The sequence below is a fragment of the Poeciliopsis prolifica genome, unplaced genomic scaffold, assembly GCF_027474105.1.
Source record: "Poeciliopsis prolifica strain line A6 unplaced genomic scaffold, Auburn_PproV2 SCAFFOLD005, whole genome shotgun sequence".
Taxonomy (NCBI): Eukaryota; Metazoa; Chordata; class Actinopteri; order Cyprinodontiformes; family Poeciliidae; genus Poeciliopsis; species Poeciliopsis prolifica.
Genome location: NW_026562380.1, coordinates 10037340 through 10060493, shown reverse-complemented (window position 1 = coordinate 10060493; position 23154 = coordinate 10037340). Strand labels below are relative to the sequence as shown.

At 39.1% G+C, this 23154-nt stretch overlaps 1 protein-coding gene across 1 annotated transcript in view; it reads left to right on the top strand.

The window, feature by feature from the left end:
- Positions 1 to 23154, top strand: part of LOC129359760 (leucine zipper putative tumor suppressor 2 homolog) — a 42392-nt gene that overhangs the window by 5752 nt on the left and 13486 nt on the right. Inside the window, exon 2 of the mRNA XM_055029622.1 lies at positions 10724 to 10830. The gene's annotated coding sequence lies outside the window, so the exon portion shown is untranslated. The remainder of the gene's footprint in view (positions 1 to 10723; positions 10831 to 23154) is intronic.

The window sequence follows — 23154 nt, the reverse complement described above, 5'->3', positions numbered from 1 at the left end:
TTTTGATGTGAAGGTTGGATTTCCTCTCTTTTGGCCAGCATACTTCTTTGAATGTGGTTTTGCTCATAAGGGTGAAACCAGCTTGGAGGATGCATCTGCCAGCTGACCCCACTGCAGAACATATAACTTCACCCCCCTGCCCCCTTAATGTGTCAGCTGACAAGCTTTGGTAAACTGTAGTAGCGTTGCCTCAAGATAAAAGGATCTGTGGTGCATGTGGGTTTGCAGGGGGCGGGAGGACGAGGGGGGTTCTGGGGTGGCTTGGGTAGCATTGACCATGAGAAAGAGTTTAGATTCTGACCCCAGTGTGCCTCTGCAGACTGTATCTCTTTGGTGTGATCATGGGGTCAATCCCTCCTTCTTAATCAGTGACAGATGTCTCGACTCATCATCTGCGACTGCAATCGTTTTTTTTCTCCTCACACATGCTGGATTGTCTACATTCCCAGAAATCTTCTGGGAACCTCTGGGATGTAGTCCCAGATCTCAGTAACCTACCCGCCTCCCCACCTCCTCCATCACTCCCTGGACTGATCTGGTTCTCATGTCTTCTGAATCTTCCAGCTGGTCAGGAATTTGTTCTGCTTATGAAAACATTCGTCAGATTTTGACTGTGTGAAGTGAAGCTTTTGCTTGTTGTCAGCTCAGGTCGGCTCAGACTTTCGGAGCCTCAGCCTTGAAGGTGTTGTGTGCTTTTGTCTCCTCTGCATTGTGCTGCTGAGAATTGGTTCCAGAGAATTGCATCCTTCTGGTGAATAAGATTTCTTGGAAGTGAGCGACAAGACAGATGGAAGAGAAGAAAAGAACAGAGTTTGCATTCAGTGCATCAGCAGAAAAGTGAAATCAGGTCCACAACTTGAGACATACAGAATGTGAGTGTGTGTGCCCTGCTGAATATTAAAAGCAGTATATGAAACAAAGAGTCCAGTCTTCCTGTATTTAATCCACAGACTCCTTCAGGCCTCCTCCAGCTTTTTTTTATATTTATTATTATTACTATTGTTAACTGCTCTGATCAGCATGAAGGTTGGTGTCTTTGGGATGTCAGCGTCCCCCTCCCACCTGCCGGCTTGGGGCCCAGACTGTCGTAAACAGAAATGGGTCAAAGTTTAGTGGAGCGTCCTGTCTGACCTGGAGGAGAGAGGGGGGTATCTGAGTGCCAGGAATGGCCTTGCTGGACACATGGGGCTTTTTTTCATAACTTTTGTTTTTTCATCTATTTAGTTTTTTGTTTTTTTTTTCAAATAAGAGCCTCTTTATTAAACAAAATGTGGTGAACAGTAAATACCAATACCAAAAAGTACTTTAATTTACTTCCCTTTCTGCCAGAGTAGTCAATAATTATTTCCATCGGGAGCAGAGTGTGAGGAAGGAGTTGCTGTAAAACAGGTTTGCACTTTAGGCTGTGATAGACAGTAACGACTTCCACACCGAAGAGTGTTGTTTTCACAAACTGCATGGTAGCCGTGGTGCGTTTGCTGTCGAGAGCACCTCTGCTGTCTGGCTGAGGTTTTCTTTCTGTGTCCTTATTTAAATTCTCAGAAGATGTTTCCAACAATTGATTGCTGTGGTTGCATGTGTGACAGAAGACCAAGATCTGCTTTACTCTCCCCTGTTTCTGTCCTTGTGCACGGTGGCTCGCGCCAGAACTCTGAAATCACGTTGGATTTTACAAGCATATGCACGATTCAATATAGACATGGAGGGAATAATTATTTGTAAATGTTTGATTGACTTGAAAACTATCTAAATTTTCCAGTGTCAACAGCTAAGCAAAGGCATGAACAAGATTTAACTCTTATTAACACTGTGTAGGACAGAAAGCAGCGCTGCTCCGCAGCATATCATCTTTCTCTTTAAAGCTTTAACAGCAAAACGCTGCACATTAAAGTGACAGCAAACAACTGTGTAAACATGTGTGACAGTGTAACAGATTGTTAGCCGAGATTAACATCACCCTCAGTACAATGTGTGTTTGGAGCATCTCCAGTTTTTACAGTTGGGGAGGCATTTGTGTCCCTCCTCAGAAGTCTGGAAAATTCAAATAGAGGCAGATTTAATAAAGAAAGGACCAGCTTCCTTTGTCAAAACAGGTCTCCCAAAAACAATGACAGAGCAATTTTAATCGGAATCATGTCAATATTTGGAGTACTGCGAGATAAAGATTTGAAGGAAGATTTAACATTGTTTTCTCTTGTGTGATGATGTTTTTCTCAGCCTCTACTGCAGAATACATTCTCCAAACAAGTATCTACATTTATCTTGCATATAAATCTGGTTTTCAGCCTCAAAAAGTGAAATATGTTTGATTAATGCTGCACATAAATTTATTAAAACCTTTTCATGAATCATTTACCTGCAATCGATCACAGTCTCTGCACCCTATTCTTGAAAACAAGATTTCCTATTTCAAACTGATACGGTATTCTTGTCGCATTGATTTCTGGCCCAGTATTAAACACATCTCTACAGATTAACATGTCTGGCTTCATAAAGGTCAGATTTCTTGCTCTAAATTCCTCAGGGTGGAGCACGCCTCAGTTTTTGACATCCATATTCATAGTATACTGTTGATCAATCTTAGAGAAGATTTCCATCACTAGGTTTTGATCAGTAACGGACAGAAAACAATCTTTGACATCCTGGTGAATCCTCGAGACAAATGTCTGCTGAAATTGGCTGTCATGTAAAGCCTATAAGAATAGACAAGAAAAAAAAACTTGTAATCCAAAAGAAATGAGGACGAATTATTGGATCTTTACCTGAGGTCATGTGATCATTTGTGTGTAAGACGTTAAAGTCTTCACCTTCTCCAAACTTTGCACATTTCAGCACAATTTTATTTACTCAATTAGTAATAATTGATTCAGGTGATTTAATTTAATGAGTTATTATTGGTGCTTCAACTTTAAGCAGGGATCCTAAGCAGAATAAGCAACTGTGGAAAACTATAGAATTTAAGTTTTTCCCAAAGGGAAAATTTAACGTTTAATCTTTCTAGAGATTTAATCTATCTTACGTTCATCCATTTGTTTCATTTGTCTATCTGTCCACGCTTAAAGTCTGACCACTGTAAAATGATCTACCATTAATGTATTTTTTTATTTTTATTATTATTCAAATGTGACAAATGTTTTAAAAGGAAGGTGAACAGTGGGAGGTTTGGCTTGGAAAAAGTGTAGAAGTCTGACCTGGAAATGTTTTTGAACCTTTGTTGTTTTAAAATATTCCAGACTATATAAAATATTTAAAGTCAGTGTAAGTGAAGTTTCTTTTTGTAACCGGATTGTTGAAAAAGTAAACATGACTTTGCCTACGTTCTTCATTTCCATGTTGTCCAGTGGTGCTTTGAAAAACCCAACGTTGACAAGAGGAATAGAAGATCTGAGATTTCACAGTTAAACTATGTCTTATGTAATGCTCATGTGCTGCACCTATTGCCGCCATACCAGGAATTACTGGTGTGCAGAATTTAAACTATAGCGCTCGTCTGCTGTCAAAGATCAAACAGGAAGATTAAGGTGCAGACCGAGCATTTTGGAGGGGCAGAAAAAGCGGCGGCAGATGCAGGGATGAGCAGATGAAATGAGGCCAGTGTCATCCTGTCTCATTAACCATGCAGGGTTGGGAGGGGATTAGCCTCACTTACATAACTCCAGCTCCCCTTCTGCCTCCCCCCTTTAACTAGCCTATCTCCCCCCATTTTTTTCCCCAACCCCACACTCATAATCTTTAAAGAGAAGGAGGAAGATTGTTGCGGCCTATTTGTTATTCCCGCATTTTAGACTTTCATCTTTCTACAAAACAGAAATTTGAAGAAGCAGGAGACAGAAGCAGGCTGATTGTGGTGGGAATTGTTGAGTAGAGGAACAGACGTCAGGAACTGAGAGGATCAGTCAACAAATGCAGACTTTATTCCCAGATGTGGTAATAAAGTGCAGATGAATCTGATGGAAAAGACAGAGCAAGAGGAAAAAGAAAAGATAGCGAATTGTTGGGGGTGAGGTGGGAGTTGTGGCTGGATCAGATGATCTATTTATAGTTTATCCCTGATGTTGGGTTAGACTGCTTGGCCCAATGCAGCAGAGCTCAGCATCTATGTCAGTCTTCATGTCAGTCTGCATTAGCTCTGCACACACTTACACACATATATATTTATGAATGTACCCCGCTGGTGTGAATGCAGGCTGTCACCTAAATGTGAGTGTGCTGACCTTTGCCACTGAGCAAAACAAGATCACACACCAGCATATTACCTGGCTGTGTGTAACAGAGATGGTGAGGTAAAAGGAGCTGCCTCCATTCTGCTTAGTTTATGCTACAACAAACAGGAACTCGTCTTCTGGGGACTAAATTAGTCTCTTTATCTTCCTTGTCCTTTCTACTCTTGTTTGTTTTGGGCTTACATTTGCATATTAATGGCCATCCTCCTTTTGTTCTCTTTCATGGTACAGTTAAAGATGACTGGCTCGCTTTCTTATTGTGGAGGAGGTTGTTGTTCTTGATTATTGTTCCCTCTGATGACAAATAAAGGCCTTATACAAAGAGAATGCATTGTGTTAATGAATATGTTCCAATTAACTATTAATTATGCGATCAGTTTTTTTTTTATATTATACACACTCCCAACCCCCCCAAGCACACACACACACCCCTCTAATTTTTCCCAATCAACATAAATTAGATTATGAAATTTAAAATTTCCTGTAAATTGTGAATCACGCTGGCTGTGATTATATCTCTGATCTGATATCTCAGATGGTGCATGTCACCAGGTTATATCATACCGAGTGACATGATTTCATCAAATCAAGCACACGCAGCCATTTATGATGTTTATTTGGGCTTCAAGAGATCTGACTTAATGACCCTTAATATTAAAGATTCCTTAAAATGGTACTATAAATCTGATCAGTAGTTTATTGGACTAACCTCCAGGTTCAATTCAGAATATTCAGTATCATGAGTAGAAATGCAGCGAATATCTGATGGCCAGACCATTTTCAACCCTTTTTCATTTCTTATGTTTCTGTGTCACTACGTTAACTTACTCTAGAAACCTAATCTGCTCTGAAACAGATCACAGATACAGCTTCACATCTTCTGAAGTATTGCTGCTTTGGTCTCAAACAAGTGCATAAATGTTCTCAGAATATATGAGTTGTTTTTCTATTCCTCTATGCAAGTTAACAAAATCCACAATTGAAAATAATTCTGATTGGGAAGTTATGCAATTCCCTCCAACTTTCTCGCTTTCTGAATGATTCCTGAAGGATCGATTCATGAACATGTGAGCATTCATAGGACTGCTCCTGTGTGGTCAAATGTGGAAAGACACTGTTGACTTTGCTTTTACAAAACCAGAATTTGGAAATAAACTATAGATTTGGGGAATACTGTATGTTTTACACACAGTTTCTTAAGAGGTTTCGATGTTTTCATCAGATAAAGTTAGAACCTTTCTGTTTTTGAGGCTAATGTCTGGCTCTATAGCAGCAGCCCTCTTAGAATTTATCAAAGTTTGAATATACTATATTTTTGGTGCAGCTGGCCCCCTGCCTGCGCTGCGGTGGCAAGAGCATGTTGTTTTTTCCGCTAAGACAAAGCTCTCTGTGCGAAGAAATGGGTTTGAAATTATGACGAAAGGCTAAAATAAAGAGAGGAGACAAAGAGCGGGAAATGAATAGAAATTATCCGCGTCCTCCAGACTGACAAATTGTTACAACAGCAGAGGCAGTCTGAAAAAGACTAAAGATGAGACAAAACTTTTGGCTCTGGCAGTGATTTAAGGGCTGGAAAATAAAAATGAAAAATGCTCCTGCTGTCTTTGTTTGATTTCTTAATTATTCTCAACTCACTTCTTTTTCATCTATATGGTCAGCTGGCACCCCGGCTGTTATCAACACAGCAAAAGCTACAATAAAACCCCTTCACTTTTCGTGGGTTGGCAGTAAACATGCAAATGCATAATTTAAGCGATTTCTGCTGGAGCTGCTTCTCTGAAGGTTGGTTGCAGGAATAAGTTTGGCTCTGTTGCTGCTACTTCCGGATTTCCTGTGGGCTAACTTGAACTTTGGGAAAGACGACTCTGAGTCTGAGTGGAATGTCACTTGATTTCAATAGAAAGATGAAGTGCTCAATAAAAGAAAGTGGAGAAGTTTGATTACAGATTATTTTATTGTTGCGATTCATCAAACTAAAGATTAAAAACGGTTGCCGATACACTTTTGTATTTTAACAGTGTTACCAGGTACTGTTCAGATTTTGATTCTCATCACATAAAATCTGATGAGCATATTGGCACCGTCCTAAAAATAAAAATCATAGTGTAGGTGACTGTTTTTGGCTAAATGGATTTTTGTGAAAAAATTAAAAAATCATTGCCTTTTTTACTTTTGCCAAAAGTTAGTTCAGCTGAAGTTTTGACACTGATTTCAGATTCTGTAAATGACAATTTGAGGCACACCAAGATAGAGATTTTTAATGTTGCTGCTCCTCAGAATACTTACTTAAATTGTGCAGTTATATTAACAACATTAGCATTGATATATGAATATTTTCACAGTCTGTCCTTGATGTTTATAGATATAAATCTTCATTAATCTGAAGTACGTTTTGTGTGTTTGAGTGAAGTAAATTATCTGCAAGTACGTTTTTGATGAAACATACATTTTGTTCATTTATGAATTCTGTTTATATCATAGATGTTCCACATATATAATCCTGGATGGATTATATATACATTCATAATGTATATATACATATATAATGAATGCCAAGCCCTTGATATCTCATAGACAGTACTTTGCATTATCTGACCAGATATTTCTATAAGGTCAACGTATCAGATGCGTTAAGAGGATGGTGAGCAGGTTTAGGCAGGCTGCCCTCTAGTGAAGAAATATTAGATCTGCACTGACAGGACTTTCTACATCAGAGGTGAGGAGAAAGCTAACAAGACAGGAGTTTAAACATGCAGCAGGCAGATCCGTCAGAGCAGCACGGGCAAACACAGTTCACATTGTTCTTTTCTTAACCTGTATGATGAATGCTGCTCATTAATCATGGCTATTTGTCTTCTGTTGTAAGTGTAGAGGTCAGTGATTAAACCTTGTTTTCTGTAGTGGAGCCAACTCTCTCTCTCTCTTTCTCTCTCTATTTTCCTTCCTCTCTGAGGATCAGAGGAGAGGCTGTCGTTTGTCACTGCTCCACTCTGCTTTTCGTGGCTCTGATGTTGTCTGTAGCCAAATCCCAGCTGAATAAAAGCCAGAAATTGAAGTGGCAAATTATGTTTTAAGTTTGTGTACTTGCACACAGAAAGCAAGCAGGAAAGTGGGCCAACCATCATGCAGGACACATTACTGCAACAAAACAGCTCTCGTCTTTTTTATTATTATTTTTGAAAAATGACAACAGCAACTGTAAAGATTTTTACTCAACTTTTCACATGTTATTTAGCTATGAACATAAGCAAAACCTTCATACACCTGTTATTATACAAAATATATTTATTGTTCAGGAAAAAATGTCAATTACATATTTCCAATATTGTCAGATAATAGCTTATTTGTTTATGAATTACATTTAGCAATTTTTTTTGTATTGTGTGTCTTTGGTTTTACTTCTGTGTGGAACATGGGGCTGTTAAATCTGTCTCTGTGTCAAAATATAATGACAAATAATTGATCTGTATTATTACATTTGTTTTTTTGTATTTTTAACTGTGCTTTAATTAAATTACTAATGTCATCATGGATTTGTACATGCTTGTCAAGCGCTTTGTGAATTTTTTTCTGTAAACTGCAGTATATAAATATTAAATGGTATAAATAATATTTACTTCATTGTACCATTGGAAGAGACACCATGCTTTATTATAATATATATGTTCTTCCTATATCTAATCTAACTGCTTACATCAAATTTTTGCTTACAACAAAATTGCTGTTTTCAATAAATGTCTGTGTTAATGTTAACAGACCCAATTCCCCATTTCCAGGGGAATTGGTGGCATACACATTTTTCACCATTTAGTATGCAAGTAGTATTACTATTCATATCATTAGACAATGTTTTTATGAATAAATTTATTAAAAAGGGAATGGGCTGATACAGAGTTTGTTTTGGACTGATCTGGAAGCTTGTTTCACTCTCCTAGTGTCTCGATGGCGGAGATTAAGCAACACTTTTTTTAGTATGTGGGTTTTATTGGTGTTGTTCCTCATCAGAGTTGTAGCTTTTCAGCACAGGGAAACACTTTGGAGCCATTCCCCCCAAAACTGTAAGTAAGAATCTGTCTGATTTACAAATTGAGTCCATTAAGCCAGAAATTCAGTCTTTAATGACTTCCTTGGTTACATTATCCTGTGGGAGCAGCACTTCTGAATCATTGTCTCATCGCCTCGACATAAAGGGTCATCCCAGCCGTGAGGACATATGCTGCAGTCGGGGTGTAATCTATCCAGGGGGAGATATAGTGGATTATAATCTCAATCTAATCTGCTCCCATAGGGTTGTATCCGTCCATCATGGAAAGTGAGATCCCATCTTCTGATTAGAAGATGAGAAATGAAGGTAGTGTGTGCGCCTGCTTGCGTAACAGAAAAGACTGTAAATCCTCACATATTTCCTGGCCTTTCAGGGTTTTATCAATATTAAAAAGAATTAAAAGATGAAGTTGAGTCAAGGTCTGTGCACATATGCCTCTCCATATTCTCCATATTGTATTTCTAAATAACTTTTAAAGAAATTATTGTGTGCATTAGCATCATCATTACTGTCTGTATTGCTTATATTAGTGAAACTTAAAGAGGGTCACGTATCTGTTAAGTTACAGATTTGACCCACGATGAGACCCGACTCCCTCTGGACAGACTTGCCCCCACCAGGATTAATGCCCCCACTTCCCTCCTCCAACTCCAGGTGGACCATGTTTCAAAATAATGTTGGTGCATCGTGTCTGTATCAAATCTGGTCTGAGACAATCATCTAATCGCTCAGATCTTATTTTTGCTTTAATATGTGGTTGCCTCCAGTGAAATATATTGATAGCAAGACCAGACACAATTCACAATAAAAAAAAGTCAAGTAAGGATGAAAAAAATTTGTTTCATTTATTTGCTGAAATTTACTGACTACGAAATTTCAGTGCTTGTGGTATTTAGGGAAGAAACCAATTATATCTGCCGGACTTATGTACCAATACCAAAGGTTTTGTAAATTAGCTAAAGTCCCCTTTTGCTTTGCATCGGCATGTGCACAGTTAATAATCCCACTGTTTCCAACTTGCAACATTGTATATTTAGTGACATTTCAGATAAATTAATTGGTATGGGGCAAACTCAAAATCAACAAGTCATTTGTTTTTTTATTTGTGATCAATGACTGACCAGAAAACTGCAATCGTCAGTGCACGCCTAATGGTATAACAAAGTGGAAGTGGTTGGGAACGACAGAATCTCTTGACCTGTAAAGTCAGAGCAGGTTCAGCAGAAGTTGAGGCTCATAGTGTGCAGAGGTTGCCGACCTTTTTCACAGTCTTTGGCAACACACCTCCTCATCTCATACATTCTTCAGATTAGCTCAAGAAAAATCCGTAAAGTGCTTCATGCTCAGTTGTTTTTTTAGGGTTTTTTTTTTTGTAATTAAGCAGCTGCATCCAAGCCACACACTATCCAAGCAGCTGTGAAGCACAGCTTGGCAGTGAGGCAATGTGGCACAAATGACCCCTGCAACAGCATCGAGAGAGCAAGAATCAATATTGTATCAATTGTCAGGGAGTAACAAGCTGCCCAATTACCTCATTGGCCAACCGAAAGGAGAGATAGTTGGGTGGAGAAAGACACTGAAGATTTACATTTACAGTAGAAAAAAGTTGAGCTCTGATAAATAATTGTTCAGTTCAGCCAGCTCATAAAACCACAGAAACACTTCTGTAATTAATTAAAGTTATTTCACTCAGTGGCTTCTTTTCATGTATTTTTGTCTGGTTCTTGTTTTCAGAAAGTTATTTGACATTATTGCTAAAACATAAAATATAAAAGACAACAAATATGGCAACATTTGTAATCAATGCCACATCAGTTGGAGAGGAAAATAATTTGGAATCGCTGAATGTGGGTTAAAAAAATTCTTAGACATAATTTAATCATGAAACCTCTGTTTAAATAAATGAAATTAGTACAATGGCAACTACCTTTGTGTTTTGCCATGTTTACCATTCACTTGCCTTCTTCAGGAAGTTTTCACTTGTTTCCATTGTTTCCTGATCTTGTTGGAGTCATGTTTCCTGTCAATGATTCAGGTTCAGCTTCTGACGTGACACTGATACAGATATTTGTTTAAAAATGCAAATTATTGCATGAGTCCATAATTCTTTCTACACTTTATCTGATGAAAGGTCCCCAATTAATGATGTCAGTATTTAAATTTCTTTAGGAATGTTTTACAAAGTCTGTTAAAAATACTTTTGTGTTAGCTCTGTGCTATGACTTGTAGCCTGTGTTTGTTTATTTTTCCTGTTTGTGAATGAAAATCACCATAATGTACTTCCTAGCCTTTCAGCTGCTTTCACTTCCTTCTCGGTTAGCACCAAATGCTCGACTCATTTTCACCCAACAAAGAGCCTCTTGTGTTCAATCTGGATGATAATGAAAATGTTGCAGAATTGGTGTTATTTGGAAGCAGCTCTCCAACAATGATGCTTTGTGTGTTTTTAATTTAGGCCAAATTGAAAGAGTTGGAGAGCCGAGTGAGGCCCTGGAATGAAAGCTCCCGGCCATCCTGTCTCCCCCAGACCTCCAGGAGGAGCACGCTGGGCGACACACTGAGGTAAATAACCACACTGAAGAAATAAATACCCTTCTGCAGACAAAGCCCTTCTCTGATGACGTTGACCTTCAGTATTTGCTGAGTCAAACACCCCCCTCTCCTCCTACCACTCTCGTTTCTTCTCTGAGTTTCTCCCTCCCCTTTCAGGTTTTGTTCTTTTCCTCTTGTCTTTTAGGGAGACGAGGGCTGTGATCAATGGACTGACTTGATGCTGACCAATGCGGCAAAACTTTAGAGTGACTTGTAATATGTTCCTACACAGATGCAGACACATTTCAGGAATTGAGGGTCCTGCTCTTTGGGAAGAGTCTGGTTTAGGATGTGATTTGGGAATGGAAAGCCGTTGGTGTGAATGACACAGAGGTAAAGGGAGAAAAGGGAGAGTGAAGAGTTTAAGAGGTCAGAAGTTTGTAGCAGAGTCCATGTTGCTTCAATCGGGTGTTTCACAGATGTTACTGAATGTCTGCCTCTGCAACTAATGAATTTTTCTACTTATTTATAAACTTTGATAGTTACTAAAATGTACTGTAGAGATGACTGCACCGAGCTTCTTATAATGGGCAGTGTTTGGAAGATTTGCTGGGTGATAACCCTGGATGCTCATCACAGCTGCACCAGCTGTCTGACTCTCTCTCCGCTTTAGACTATCCATTACAGATCTTCTGTGTCCTCTGCCCTTCTGCCTTCCTTCTGTCCAGCTCAATCCCAGTCCAGCTGTCCCCTTCCTTCATTAAATTGTTCTCCATATTTCACACTGCTCTGTTGGAAGGGAAGGTCTTCTGGAAAGTCACTTTTTAAATGCTAAAGTGTTTTTGTAAGGGCCAGTCAGTGATTCATGCTTTGATTGAAACATATTTATTCAGGGTGTTCCTTAGAGCTGCACATTATAGTCAATTGCAGATATTGTAATACCAGTGTGTGCAATTCTGTAGTCACAGAGGACTGCTTAGATGCAATATTGGATATTATACGTCCAGAGTCCTTCATTGACATTTTGCATATTATTTATCTGATTGGATGGACTCTAAATGACCTTAACTCTCAAATCTTATGTGCATTTTTCAATATTCTTGATGCTAAAGCCAATGTGGCTTTGCACTTTAAAAATAATTGGAATTTAATTAAATCAATAAAATTAATAAAATTAAATAAAATCAGAATTTCCAAAAAAATATTTTTTTTTGAAAATTCTGATTTTGAAGTTGATTTATATTGCTGAAGAGAGTGACTAATCAAAGGTGGTGATTTGTTTCTTTTCTGGGCAAACATCTTTTCACAGAATCCAAAGTGAATTCTGTTTAATTCTAGACTTTCTGCTTCAGAAATTAATCTCAGACAAATGACATATTTTTAATAGCTCTAGTCTGTTATGCTTTAGCCAGAATATTATCAAGCCTGAAGGTCTGCATTTATGAATGCAGTGGCTGAAACAAGTCATGATGAGAATGATCACAACTTTAACTGTTACAAATCTATTTATACTCAATTTTGGATTTGTTAATTTATTTCATTTCTGTGCATGTTTGTCACTCATAAACACATTTTCCTGCTGGTATAGCCTCAACTGAGTTATATGACATGACAAACTGACAGAACTGCACTATTGCATGTTAGAGGGGAGTGAGACAGTCTGCTTCCTGTCTCACTCCCCTCTAAATTTTGTTGCTGAATTGTCTGGACACTATGATTTTATTATTAGCCTTATTTTTCTGCAGCCTATAAAATGCACATAAACCCCTGAAAAACAACTGTAACACACACACACAAATAACAAACAAAAAAAAACTGATAAAAGCTCAAATAGTACAACTTGACAATACAGTGTTTTGCAATGTAACAGTTACTATGAAATATTCAGTTCTTGTGCACAAATGTGAAAGATTGCCAGGGGAAATGAACCTAGTAAATCACAATGTTGAAAGCTGCCCAGTTTATTTCTGACTCTTGAGGGTTTAATGTGTTGTTCTGCACTGGTGCACTCAGCTTGTGGGTTGTTATTACCTGTTAGAGACTGAAATGGAAGCTTGTGTTGTCTCATGCAGCATCACACACGTATATAAAAGACTCAAAAGCTTTCTGGTGTTGTATTTTCAACCCAGAGAAGAGTTGGCCTGTGTTAATGGCAGTAAAGTGCCAAGTCAGAATGCAAAAGTGGACTGTCTTTTTTTCTTGCTATAGCAGCATGGGACTCAGAGGGAAGTTCCAGGAAGAGAATAAAAAGCATTTCTCACTCTTCCTCCTGGTTCTCTATGGCAGCGTAAAACAATATACCAAGAACTGTGGATATTGTGTGACTCACAGAGCAGTGAGTTAGGTAAATGTGTTTTTAGTCAGTTAATTTTGAAAAAGTAATTACTTTTAATTAGAGAGGGGTTACCTAAAATCCCCAAAGTATGTCTAAGTGTAACTTAACAGGCCGTTAGAGAAACAGCAATGATTATCATGGTATGAGGAGCTGTGAAGACTCACAACTTTGGTGTAAAAATATATGAATGGCATAAAAACAACAAAAATCTGGCCTTTATAGAACGGTGGTCAGAAAGCAAAAGTTACAGGAAGATTGTGTTTGCAGATTGTCTCAATCCGGTTAAACATACTCTGGTTATTTTGAGGCTATGTGCCAAACATTGTGTGGTGGAATCATAAATCTGTATCTCAAGCTGAATAGTTAATCTCTCTAATAAAATATGCAGTATAATGTGGGGATACATTTAGAGATGTTGGAAGATGAATATAGCTAAATCAGCAAGAAAACCTGCCAGAAACAATCAAAGACTTGAGACAGGAATGGAGATTCTCTTTCTAGCAGCCCCAAACATGCAGGCAGTGATACAGTAGAATCACTGAGATCCAAGCACCTTATCGAATGGCAAAGTCAAGATCTACCTTGTTCCCTGATTATTTTTTTCTTTCTCCCATCCAAACTAACCATGCTTGAACAATTTGCAAAGATCAAAATGGTGAAATTTTAGTCCCTGCATGAGCTAAGCTGCTGGAGACATACCCCAAACTCCTTGCAGCAAGATGCTTCCATTTTGTACAGGATCAGCTCAGGGGGCCTGAATACAAATGAACACCAGACTTTTTGTGAACCTCAACTTCACCTTTTTTATGTAACCGGTTAAAACTGTGATGCTGAGGCTGTAGCGTATGCTTTGACCTTTCAGCTGCAAAAATCTGGACTGGAGAGGCATGTCTTTGTCACCTTGATGCACAAACTCTGGTACCTCTGTTTTAGCTCCCCTTCATCACCTGACACTGCCATCACCCTGTAAAATACAAGCTGCAGCACATGCTGGTTTGACATTCCACTTCTCTCCGAGTACCTGCTGAACAACGCGCCGTTTTCTCCTCCATGAGATCAAGAGACCGTGACGAGAGTGCAACTACTAAGTCGTGCAGGAAAGTGTTATGCAATTTACCCCCATTTGAGTCAACCGACCCACCCCCCGTGCTCCGTATGCAGAGGCTGCAGCTCTTGATCTAGTCTGTGTTGTTTGGTAATTACACAGCTGGGTATTACTGCACTGTTACAGAGCCAAAGGGGAGATGACGCTGAAACACTACACTTGTGGGGTTGGGTGAAGTGTTCCCCTGATGCCTTCAGGCTGCTGTGCGTTTACGGTGAAGAAGAAAAATGGGAGAATGCTACCAAAATTCTTAAATCTAATGCAGAATTGTGTTGATGTGGAGATTATGTGTGAAGGAGAAGGGGTGGATGAGTCTCAGGCTGTGAACAGAAGGGGGAGGAGAGTAACTTGTGTGTGTGTGTGTGTGTGTGTGTTACGAGTCAAACTAGAGGCTCAGGGGCTGGCAAACAAAAGTGGAAGAGGGGAGGGAAAAACGAGGTGGAGGAGGAGGAGGCAGAGGCGGTGCTACGGCAGACAGCAGGGAAGGAAAGCTGAGAAGAGGAGCACTGGGTTGGAGTGAGACGAGAGAGTACTGGAGGATAAGGAGGCTTCCATTTGAAAGTCCTCGTGTCAGGATATGAAGTCCTGGATTGTTGCATCAGAAGAAAACTGGAATGTTGTGGTGACAAGGCAGGATACAGGACAACAAGAAGAAAAGGACGTTGAGGAGAGGAATCTCAGCTGACGGAGATATTTTTACTTTTCTTTTATTGCAAGGAGAGAAAAAAACAAAGATCAGCAGCAGCAATGCAGGACTCTCACTGGGGTGTGTATTGTTGCATTATCTGCATATGGGTACAAGAGTCTTTTTTGTTTTGCTTTTTGTTTTTTCTCCAAGCCTTTAGTCCCTTGTGTTCCTGTTCAGCTTGGCTTGCACAGTTGCTTGAAGGAAAACTTTGCATTCAGGGAAGGTGATGTGGAAACTACATTAATGGGATGAGTAACAGAAAGAAAGGTTGCTCAGCAGTTCTAGTGGCACAGATTGGACTAAATTTTTTTTCCCAGTTTGTGAAGACTCCTAAAATAGTTGAAGTTAAAGTTTTAAAGTAGCGGTATGCTTCATATTCAGCTTTTCTTTTGAAGTCAGCTGCTCTGTGTAATCTAAAATTGAAAGATGGATGACTTGTGAGCAGAGAACTCACAGTCTGGTGGATCATACATTTTTGGTGTGTTGGCCCAGATGCTGTTACCCTGGTCCTCTGTAAGTTGTGTTTTCGAAAAAGTTGGGATGCTGATTTGATTTTTCAGCCTTTAGAAAAAGCTGTTCTTCTCACGGGACAGTTGGCCTGAAGGAGGGGGAAACCACTCTGGACTCACTTTGGAGATAAAGAAGAGAGAAATGCTATACACCGGGGATCAAAGACATAGCTGAGCTTTACCTCTTAAGTTGTGAGCCATAAAATTTATGTTTGAATTTTATCTTTTAACTTTTATCTTTCCGATGTTGTCAAAGCATCGGAAGACAGCGGCTGCTGCTGTTTCTCATGTTTTCCCTCCGTTCTTAATTACATGTCTTGGTATAAGCTTGGTGGCTACGCCAAGCTTATACTCATCAGGTTTGCTCTGACCTGAAAGTGATGCGTCAGCAGATGTTTATAGACAGGATCTTTTTTTGATATCTATCTCTGTAGTGACTGCTGAAAGTTTCATTTAAGAGAAAGCAAGGGAGGGGTTTAATTACCCAGACTGGGTTTTGGCACAGATTGCAGCAGTGACGTTTTACTCTATAAATGTTCAAAAGTTGACATGAAGATCAAGAATGAGATCAAGTATGAGATGAAGTATGAGATCAAGTATGAGGCGTGAAGTGAAGGGGAGTCAGAGTGGAGACGTGGATCATGGCTTACCTCATCTCCTCTTAACAGGAGAAATGAGGTAAATGTGTCACATGTTGCAGGTTGCAACCTTTTCCAGACGTGTTGACTCATGTTTGCTGTGTTTGCATCCTGTGTGCACATGCTCACGTTGCTAAGCATGTAGCTTAAAATGAGAAATGATGTCAAATTGTTTGGCTTTCTCGCTCCTTTTGGTTAATACTCCTTACTTTGCACTGTGGTCAGGATGAGGTTTACATTGCTCACTCCATTTTGCATCCAGAGTTTTTGTTAACAATTTATTGTGACCCAATTTTTGACTATTTTAACATTTGTTTGAGTTGTAATGTAAGTCGCTAAAGGAACAGCATCTGAAATATTTCTGTCCAGACTTTATGCTGTGGGCAATTAATAATTATTCAGGTTGGTATCAGTTTGGTAAAGTTTCTAATTAAGTAACTTTACTAAGTTGTCTTAGTAACTTAGTAGAAGTTACTCAGACAAAAACTCTTCAGTAACTTTTATTGGGAATTGACGTGGTTAGACTGGCTAGCATTGCTCAAACAGACCCGGTATATAATCCCTGGAGAATAACCTAACATATACTAAGGTTGAAAGGTTCAATAAGACAAAAATAACTTTTGCTGTAGACTCTTCTGCCTTCCTGTTATTTGCTAAAAGTTTGGCTTTCTCTCGCTCTCATGCAGCCTCAATAAAATGCAATTTGTTTTGACATGTTGTACATTGTAAAGCTTGTAATAAAATAGCTGCTTATATATATATATATACAATATTGAGTTCTCTCCCCACATGAACAACTTTCACTTTTAATTTTTTTTTTTTTTGGATATGGAACCAGATCTGGTAGTCTTGCTCTCTCGCTGTCTTGCAGCCGGAACAATGTCTCAACATATCATAAAAAGAGTTTCCTTTTTAAATACCTTCGTACAGATTTTGTGCTTTCTCTGACTAGTTTCAAAAACTTTGCTGATACTGAAAGTAGCTGACAGTGTAGACAGTTAGTGAATGAGGAATACTCCAACTTCTTTGTTTAGTAAATACCTAAGTCTATTAGCACATTTACACAGAACATATTTTCAGTGACACTAATATAATTTTTAAGTGCCTCCAGTGATGTTACAAGCAATGCATCTTCACACTAATTATAAAGAACCAAATGAAATGAACCTGCTTTCAGGTGCCGTCCTTTGTTTTCCAGTAATTCCCCTAAACTCAGTTCATAGTTTATGCAAAACGTTCATTTTGAGCCGCATAAGAAGCACTGATTGTGTGCTACAGAAACACTGAAAGATTGAGTCGTCAAAGGATTAGAAGTTGGTCTGGTTCAGTTTGCTGAAGGGGTATTTTCTGTGCCAATGTGCCTTCACGCCATCTTTCCCAAGCTTACAGCGCATGGACAGTATGTCTGAATACATCTGCACATGTGCAACTTTGCGATGTCAGTTATTTTCTCGGAGGAGTGGATGTGAATTATACATCCAGGCTGGCACAGTTATGGTGTGGTTTTGCTGCTTATGTAATAGCTGCTGTGGAAGTCATTTGCCTTTCTGTACTTAGCAGCACTTTGGTGTGCGTCTGCAGCATGGTGTGCATTCTGATTCTACTCCGATAAGTGATTTTAAGTTGGACCTGTGGTGGCTTTTGTAAAATGTTGTTCCAACTTTATTTCAAGTTGGAAATAAAAAGTGAGAATCATCATTCTCACTTTCAAAAATCTGTGCTACAGCTTCATTCTGCCTGATTGTGTTCATCAAAAAAGTGGTTGCTTTCAGTTTCAGGAAAGCAGATCCTTTCTCTCTGCTCTGGCCTCTGCTAATCTGAAACAATAGCCTTTCTTTATTCACTGAGCCTTTTGGGGGGAGGAAGGAAAGCTTAAGAGGGAAAACTGTATTTTTCTCTCCTCTTTTAGGACAATGAGAAGTAAGAGCTGCTTTAGTGCTTGGATTTTCTCCAACAAACCCCATGTTGGAACCACATTTACTCTGATAAGTAATCATGAGTAATCAAATAATTCACCCCTAGTTGTGTGCAAATTGATCATTGCAAACAGTAGCCCTTTGGCTACACTGATCGCTGTTTCTATGCCACTGGCATTCTTGGTATTTCCACTGTCCATGGTTTCGACCACTGACCACTGCTGGATAATTTGGCTGGAAAGCCTCCTGGAAAATTCAACAATTGGAGCAGAACAGGAATGTCAGCCATAGTTCTCTTTTTCCCATAGCTGCACCATCAGTTTTGTCCAGTACCAGCTGATATTGGAACCACAGGAAGCAGACTGATATATTTTCATGTATAGTTTGGGTGCCAATCGAAAAATGTTCATGAATTACTGTGCAGATGACCAGGGGTGTAAGAAAATGGATGGATGGATGGATGGATGGATGGATGGATGGATGGATGGATGGATGGATGGATGGATGGATGGATGGATGGATGGATGGATGGATGGATGGATGGATGGATGGATGGATGGATGGATGGATGGATGGATGGATGGATGGATGGATGGATGGATGGATGGATGGATGGATGGATGGATGGATGGATGGATGGATGGATGGATGGATGGATGGATGGATGGATGGATGGATGGATGGATGGATGGGATGGATGGATGGATGGATGGATGGATGGATGGATGGATGGATGGATGGATGGATGGATGGATGGATGGATGGATGGATGGATGGATGGATGGATGGATGGATTGGATGGATGGATGGATGGATGGATGGATGGATGGATGGATGGATGGATGATGGATGGATGGATGGATGGATGATGGATGGATGGATGGATGGATGGATGGATGGATGGATGGATGGATGGATGGATGGATGGATGGATGGATGGATGGATGGATGGATGGATGGGATGGATGGATGGATGGATGGATATGGATGGATGGATGGATGGATGGATGGATGGATGGATGGATGGATGGATGGATGGATGGATGGGATGGATGGATGGATGGATGGATGGATGGATGATGGATGGATGGATGGATGGATGGATGGATGGATGGATGGATGGATGGATGGATGGATGGATGGATGGATGGATGGATGGATGGATGGATGGATGGATGGATGGATGGATGGATGGATGGATGGATGGATGGATGGATGATGGATGGATGGATGGATGGATGGATGGATGGATGGATGGATGGATGGATGATGATGGATGGATGGATGGATGGATGGATGGATGGATGGATGGATGGATGGATGGATGGATGGATGGATGGATGGATGGATGGATACTGATTAGTGACACGTCTTTTTGATCAGAAACGTCCAAGGTGAAACAGATATCTTTTAAAAAATGTTTGAGATATTCATAAAAACAATTTCATTTACTTACATCACATCTTCTGATATAGATGTGATGTGATTTGTGATAGTTGGAAGATGAGTTGGACCATTACTCAAGATAGCTACAACAATAAATTGTATTTTGTACTTTAGGCTGTTTGTACTTCATTAAACCAGTGCCGCACAAACAGCTTTGGCCAATAGTATTTCTCACCCATTCAAATAATATATATATTTTTTTGTATTATGATCATTTCAATGCCCACAGGTGAATAAATTTCACCACCCAGACATGTGGGGTCTTTGAACAAACATTTGTGAGAAAATGGGTCGCTCTCCAGGGTCCAGTAAATTTCAGCATGGTACACTGATTTAACCAATGCACAATAATTCAGATCATTGGTAGTATTTCCTCACTACTAAATATTCCTCAGTGATCCGTCAGTGGTTTCATAAGAAAGTGTGAGCATTTAGAAATGACAATGACTCAGCCAAAAGGTGATAAGTTACTTAACATCACAGAGCTGGATCAATGGATGTTGATGTGCACTGTGTGTTAAAGTCAGCAATATTTTTGCAGAGTCAATAAGACCTTCAAGCTCCATGAGGCCGACAGATTGTCTCTAGAACAGGGTGTAGGGAGCTTCAAGAGTTTAGTGTCTGTGACCTAGCAGCTTTATCCAAGCCTTATATCGTCATCTTTAAATGGAAGTAGTGGTGAAAATGTTTTCTGGAGTGATTAACTATGTGTCTGTGACTAGCAAGCCAATGTTCAAGTCTTGGTAGATGTAATAGGTACAACACCCTTAGTGGTTTAGCATACCAAGACATTTTGGACAAAATCCTGATCCAATTTTGTGGAAATAATTTAGAAATGATCCATTCCTGTTTCTGTATGAGTGCTTGGCACTGCTAAATATTTGAATGAGTGAATTTGATGGGAAAGAAATGAACTGGTCTGTAAACTCAAGACCTTGTTTGGTTTGAGTGTGGGAAGTGGGTTGTTAATTTTGTTGCTTGATGCTGATTTCTGCCCTTAGTGCAAAGTCACAGACAATAGCAACTGCAGAAAGTTTAGTTAAAAAAACCAAAGGTGTGTGACCCAATAGATCGCCTTCGTGTTTTATTAAAGTGGAGACCATAAGCCAGGTATTTTCATCCAGTATCAGCGCCTGACCATTGCACTTCAGAAAAGATGTTCAAACATTCCCATAAGCATAGATTGTGGAAAGCTTTATCACAGTAGTTGAAGCTTTTAAAGCTGCAAAGGGTGAGTAATAGAGATTTGATGGATTAAGAATGGGATGGGATGGGACTGTTTCACCTATCAGTCAACAGATAACAGACTTGTTAGTCTGAAAAGGCATGAGCATTAAACCTCTTGTTAAAGTCTTTGCTAAAACAATGCCAATTAGTTGTCATAGTTCCAAAAATACCAACATATTTTTTATAGTTTTTATATAAAGCATGAACCTAGCCATTGTAACTCAACGGTGAGTTCAAGCACATCTGACAGATGCAAACTGAGACACAATTTCCATTCAGATATTTGTTCATAATCTTAGAAAATGATTTTAAATCATTTTAAGTATTTGTATAGAGTTGTTTTGAACTAGAAGTTTATAAATATATAGAATTAAATTAGAATATTTTAAACACATTGTTATTAGTTAATGTGGCCATTTGAACTAAAATGCCAGTATCATCAGAAAAAATGTAGATGATCAACAGAAGACTGATGGATCTCTGGTCATTTCCCAGATCTTTACTGTATGTCTTGCTTTTTATTCAGGAGTTTACATTTAGATCCTTTTTATCTGCTGGAGATGTGTGTAAAGGAGAAACAGATTCCGAGTCGGTCCATTCTCACTTCCAGATTGAAGCCAGATGCTTTGAGATGTTAGGGAACCAACCTGTCTGCAGTTACACAAAACACATTTATTCACCTATTCACTCCCACTTTTCCTTCCTTCCTTTTTCCATTCTTCATGTCTCGCTATCTCATTTCACCCCGTACATAAAAATTGTGGGTCTCCAGTACCATGGCAACGCTTCCAAACAAAGGGAAGGTCTCGAGTCTGCAGCAACAGCAAGTTGGTTGTAAAAGAAGAGATGGAAAGGGAAAAAAAACCTAAAAAAAAGAGGACCTGCTGCCAAATACCTCTGTATAAACTTCTTTGTAGAAAGCTCATTTGTTTCACAACAACAACAAACAAAAAAAGCTGCTTTTGTAAATTCATAGTTCTGTAGTAGTCAGAGTACAAACACTGTTTGGTTCAAAGTTACAATGTCAACAATGCTATCCATCACAATATGTGCCTGGTTTAGGTGAAGAGGGCTCTGATGTGATTGGTTACACAAGCGCAGGGCGACCTTAAAGCTGTCCCGTGTGGGGGTAGGTGAGAATGAGCGACCAGAGACAGTCATTGTGTTGGAATGGAGGCACAATATAACCTCAGGCCCTTTGGCAAAACTTTAAAAGAGCTCAGCTGGTTTTCTCAATGCAGTGCGGCTCTCTTTTGTCTGAAATTTGATGTCGGAGATTTTGTGAGTAGATGTGTCACAAATAAATGGGAAAACAGTCAGGGTGTGGACACATCACCTTTCTGAGCTAATGTGTGTGTCGGTGTCTTGCTGCCAAGCTTCTATTGTGAATTCTTCTTTGTTTTCAGCATTATTCCAGCTTACCTTCACTGCTTAGGTTTGCTGGGCTCAACTCTTACAATTAAACCTTTTTTGTGTTGATTTATATTAGTAAAAGTCCATTATAAATTCTTCTGATATAAAATAAAATCTTCACTAAACATAAATGACTTTATAGGCTTTAATTTTATTTTTAAGGCACTGTTCCTCCCCAAAAAACTGTATAATTACCAGGTATCCAATTACATCCCATTGGATACCTGGTAATTATTTTTTCATAACTTCACAGTTACTTCAGTGGCAGTGTGTCACAGTTCAGATATAGGCAGATGGAAATCTGTTTCCATAGAGCTAAGAAGACAGGATGCTGAATGAATAAAGGGATAAAAAACTAAAGTAGAATGGCAGGAGAGGAGTAGAGCAGAAATCCATCTCAAGAAATGTGAAAGAGAGGATACATGACAAAGTAAACAGGAAAGTAGGAAGGGAAATTAATTGTAGGAAGGAAGTGGGAAACTCCTAAAATATGACTTTAGAAAAACATCACCTTTGCCACTGATTGAACTTCTCTGAAGTCGATCTAAAGTATCACTGCACCAGATGTAGATTAATCAATAAAAAAAAATGTAATAAGTAGAAAATAGCAGATTTTACCCGACTAAATGTCTCTGAGCAATGAGATGACTTCCTGCTGTTTCTTATTTCACGACTCAAATTTTGGCACGTTTAAAAACCTGTGAAATTAATTGTAGTTAGTGAACCTTTGAATCGTTTCACATATTTTAAGAATACCTGTCACTTATGACCCAGCCAACTTTGTATGCTGGATTTTCTAAAACAAAATTTACTAATAAAGGTAGCTGAGAGTGACAAATTAAGATGTAAACAAGATGAACTGAAGATCTCAGAAAAATGCTGCAAACCTTTTGAGAACCTGAACAGTTAGTTCATGTAGGCTGTAGCTCTCTGCCAGGTATTCTCATCAATCAAACACGTTCTCCCTGGTCTGATTAAATACTTTCCAGTAATCACTAACTTGCATAGGTTAATTGTTCACTCGTATGTGAACAAATATCAGTATTTCCCAGCTCTGGATGAAAATGGAAAAAGAGA